Here is a 5,149-nt window from a genome sequence, read left to right as displayed (position 1 = left end):
ACACACACACACACACACCAGCCTGTTGTTTCAGAAAGCTCTGTCATAGAAACCAACGAAGAAGTCAGCTCTGTGAACCGACAAGAACACAGATTCTTCTGCAGATACATATACTAAAGCTGAAAGAAACGATGTTTGCATCAAATCCTTGTCAGTAGAGCCTGCGCAGGAACATGCCCACTGGAGTTTGCAAAGGACATCAGAGGCGTCTCAGAAGTCATGATCAATTGTTCCGGAGGAAAAAGAAATTGCATCGCAAATGGGCTCAACACCCTTCTGTGGAAATTGCCAATAAAGATTGTGTGCATACTCCCACCTCCAGGAGGCAGGGACCTCAGGCCAGATTGCTCAACTATTTATTGGAGTTCTAATTTAAAAGAATGAAACCAGTTTAAAAAATAAAAAAGGCAAGTACTGGCTGAAAGAACAGAACAGGCTATTATTTACAAAGGACACACACACGTGCAGGCGCAGACCTGTAAGGTGATCAGAAAGGCAGTGTACCAGCAGACGAAGCAAAAGTGAAGATCAAAACCATAAGTAATTGTCCATGGCAGGCCCAAGGTACTGTACTCCTCAGCAAGCCATGCTGGCTTCTGCGAGCATAGAACTCACTGCCCAGGAAAGAGCTCTGACTTGCTGGGTCAAAGGAGATCTGTCCTCTCTCAAACTAAGACTCACACCTTAGATTGCCCAGGTGTGAGAACTCTTTACCAAATTAAAAACTTCTAAGGAATCTAGCTTAAATAGTAGAAAAATATCCCAGATTTGGAATTAGGAAAGTGTCACAAACACAGAATTAGCACTAGGTATCTGGAAAATAAAGCAGGGTTCCCTGGCCCAGTACGAGGGAAACAGATCAAGTTAACAGTGTAGTCATTTAGCTGCCTATGGAGGGAACCCAAGAAGCGATTTGACACCTGTATGTGCCCTGCCTGGTGTGGATTTCAGGAACCGTGGGGCCTTTGATTCTCAGTGGTCACTCCCTTCAGTAAGTTAAGGTGACACAGTCTCTGAGGTAGCTGAGAAGACCATCGCCGGAAAGTCCAGAGGACTCACACACATATCCGTGAGTTGGATAATAGCAGGATGCGAAGGGCAAACACCACGCAACGCGTCCCTCTCCCGTTTCCTTTAACTCTGAGGAAAGTGGCCTCAATCTGGGGCATTGCTGGGCCACGATCTGGGACAGAAGTGGGGCAGGGTTGTAAACAACAAGGAAACATAGACAACCTCCCCCCCCCCGTAAGGTGGCAAAGCCGTTTGTGGAAACGGAGGGTGGAGGCTGAACTCCCCACCCCCACTCTGAGATGGTGACTGCTGTGGGAGCCCAGTGACAGGACAGGGAACAGAAACACGTGCGTTCAAGGAAGTCCTCAGAGGGATGAGAAGGGAGGGAAAGAGATCTGACGGCTGGTCGCTGCCACGGCTTCTTTAGCAAAGATAAGGGGTTTATTAAAAAAAGGATGGGGTTTATTTAAAAAGAGACATCCTGGTGTCTACCCAAGACGTCCATTCGTGTTGTATTTACTCTGTTGGCCGCAGTAAGGAAGAAGTCATTTTTGGGTAAAGGCTGCGTAAAGTAGTAGCCATTCCACATTTGCAGAGCAGATTTGTAAATGGGGAACTGAAAATGAACCAAGAAAACCTAGCACATCCTTGGCAACCTACTCTTCACAGGGCTTCAGCTATATTTTCTTAGAAACACAAGCTCTCGTTGCCAACAGAGCTTTGAACACCCACTCATAAGGTGTAACGACCGTCATACTCCAGTCCCTTTTAAAAGGGGCCTGCAGCTCCCTCACTGAGAACCATTCAGTTTGCCCAGCAGAATTGCAAATTTGATGGCTTAAAGCACATAGACTAAACATCCCTAAATGAAAGTGGTTTACAGAAAAAAGTTGGGATTGCTCCTCAAAGATACCTGCATCAGGTCTGGCTGTTCACTGGAACCCCCGGGAGCTCTGGAGCCGCTGGAAGTTTGGGATCCATCCTGCAGCAGTGAAATCAGAATCTCGGAAAGGCAGGCCAGTCCTTCGCATTGTTCCCAAAGGCTTCCAGGTGATTTCAACACAGACCCACCCGGGTAAGAAGGAGTGGTCCAAGCAGAGCTTGTCAAGCCGAATGGGCACAGGACTCACCTGGGGATCTCCTTCAGCCTCGGAGACCAATCCAGGCAGGTCTGAGAGACTGGAGTCTGCATTTCTAACCAGCTTCAGGTGATGCTGATGCTCTTGATCACAGGCCACACAGGACAACGAGGGTCTCCAGGCCTACCTCTTTAATTATGGGGATTGGATTGGAACGGGGGATTCTCGCCAATGAAATACTGTTGAAAGCCAGTCAGAAACCTTTTGATCATCATGGTAAAAAAAAAAAAGAAAAAAAAAACCCTAAAAACTTTTCTTTTATGCATGAGGGGAGGTCAAGGGTAAGCAATCAGATCAGATGAGTAGAAATCAGATGCTATTAAAAACAGTTTTTGATTTCAGTTACATTTTTCAGTAAACATTGCTTCAGCTGATGAATGGGAAAACAAAATTAGCCTATTCCTACAATGAAATATTATTCGGTCATAAAAAAGGAATGGAGTTCTGATATATACTACAATGTGGATAAACCTTGAAAAATTAGGTGAAAGGAGCCAGTCACAAGAGACCATATATTTTATGACTCCATTTATATGAAATGTCCAGAACAGGCAAATTTGTAGAGACAGAAGTTAGGTTAGTGGTTGCTTAGGATGGGGGTGGGGGAATAGGGAAATGATAGCTAAAAGGTGTGGGTTTTTTTTTTAAGTTTATGAAAATGTTCTAAAATTGTAACAAAAACCCATTGTACACTTTCAGTGGTTGAATTGCATGATATATAAATTATATCTCTATGAAACTGTTAAATACTGGAAGATCTTCGCAGCGCATATAAGCAACCAAATACACAAAGAATATAGATGTTAAATGTATTGCATATACTATAGTCTTTATATATTATCTTTATGTGGTATACAGATATACATTTTATGTATAATATAAAATACTAAGATTATGTAAAAACAGACTTTCAGGAGCAAGTCAACTCAAAAAAAAAAAAAAAAAAAGAGAGAGAAAAGAAAAAAAAGAAGAAAAGGGACCCAACGGGCAAATAGCCAGAGGATCTGCACAGCCAACTCACAAAAGGAAACTGGGAGGCCAGTGAACACAAGGAAAGAAGCTCAGCATCTTTGGAAATCGGGGAAATGAACATTAAAATATCAACCAGATACCATTTCAGATCCATCAGACAGGCAGAAACCTACACAAATTAGCATCGCAACACCAGGTGATGCCAAATGTGAGAAATGGGATTTCTCCTGTACTAATGGTGGGAGAATATAGATTGGTCCAAAGTCTTTGAAAAGCAATTTAGTAGTAGTTTAGTAAATTTGAAGACGTGAGTATCCCATGGCTTGCTGGTGTATATCCATGAGAAAATCTCACTTAGGTACACAAGAGGCATGCACAGAAATATTTTCCATTTTGTTCTTTACTAGTCAAAAAAAACCCTTCAAACAGCCTAAATCCCATCCACAGGGAAATGGATAACTAGAGTGGGATTTATTCATATAATAGAAAGTAAGACGGCAGATAAAAATAAATGAATTGAGCTATTGTATGCATAAAAAATATTTAAAATATGATTCATATTTTATCTCCTTAAAAATGAGGCTAAACAGAGCAAAAGTATAGGAGAAAGTCAAGTTGATAAATATATATATTGCTTGCACCTGGCTCACCGTCACCACCTGGCTCACCGTCACCCTGCCACACTGCACTGGCAAAGCAAATCACAAGACCAAGCCCAGATTTGAGGGCCTGGGAAATATACTCTATCTATAAAGTCTGATGGCCAAATGCATGGATTCAGGGAGGGGTGAAGTGGAGCCAAGATCTACCACGTCACCGTGTCATTTGATCTGCCATTATCACCTTGTATACGCCTATTTCCAGACAGGGACCGACTGGAACAGAGCACCCCCTAGTGGTCATCTCTGGGCTAGATACTGAGAAGACAGGTTATCAGCAGAACCTCTGACTTAGGGAGACCTGCCCAGTCTCCAGGACTGGACATATAAACAAAAAGGTCAGTGAGATAGTCAACTTGTTGACACAATTGAACCATGTGCTGAAGAAAAGGTAGGACTTACTGTCCGGTGGAGACAAGGATGTTCTGGGAGGGAGAGGTGCCTTGAAGAAAGACTGGTGATAGCCATGCCTCTATGCCTTTGTAAAGTGGGACGACTACCACCTTCCTTGAAATAAGTTACAGGAAAGGGCCTGACACGTGGTAACCGCTCATAAAATGTTAATAACTCTAGAAACTGACCTCTAACCCCGATCCGCCTCCACATCCCACTCCTTTCCCAGCCGCCACTACCCTGTCCCTTCTTCCCTCAGTCCCAGGCTCTCTGCCCTCACAGAGCCTTCATACATGCTGCTCCCTTTACCAGGAACACCTCTTCCTTCGCTGTTTAATTCCAACCCATCCTGCTACATGGCTCAAGGCCACTTCCTTAGGAAAGCTTTCCTTGACCCTAGTTACAACCTTGCTTAGCACATGACATGCCCTCAGTAAGTATCTGCTGAATGAACGATGTTGGTTAAAGAACCCTTGAGCAGTGCTGCCCTCAAGTGTTTATTCTGGGTATTATTTATTTATTTATTTATTTATTATTATTTTTTGAGACGGAGTTTCGCTCTTGTTACTCAGGCTGGAGTGCAATGGCGCGATCTCGGCTCACCGCAACCTCCGCCTCCTGGGTTCAGGCAATTCTCCTGCCTCAGCCTCCTGAGTAGCTGGGATTACAGGCACACGCCACCATGCCCAGCTAGTTTTTTGTATTTTTAGTAGAGACGGGGTTTCACCATGTTGACCAGGATTGTCTCGATCTCTTGACCTTGTGATCCACCCGCCTCAGCCTCCCAAAGTGCTGGGATTACAGACGTGAGCCACCGCGCCCGGCCTATTATTTTATTTTTTAAAAATATTAAAGTAGCCTAGAGCACCCGGTATTCTCAGGAGGCCTCCTATCCAAGTACTAACCAGGCCCGACCCTGCTTACCTTCCAAGATGAGACGAGATCGGGCGTATTCAGGGTGGCATGGCAGTAGAC

The 5,149-nt window shown here is 44.1% G+C and overlaps 1 pseudogene; it reads right to left on the bottom strand.

Annotated features, from left to right (window-relative positions):
- Positions 1-5,030: 5,030 nt before the first annotated feature.
- LOC120360854 (5S ribosomal RNA) lies at positions 5,031-5,149 on the bottom strand (annotated as a pseudogene).

Source organism: Saimiri boliviensis, chromosome 9 (genome assembly GCF_048565385.1).
Source record: "Saimiri boliviensis isolate mSaiBol1 chromosome 9, mSaiBol1.pri, whole genome shotgun sequence".
In the NCBI taxonomy this organism is placed as follows: domain Eukaryota; kingdom Metazoa; phylum Chordata; class Mammalia; order Primates; family Cebidae; genus Saimiri; species Saimiri boliviensis.
Note: the sequence above shows the minus strand (reverse complement) of the source record. Positions and strands in the feature narration are given on the sequence as shown.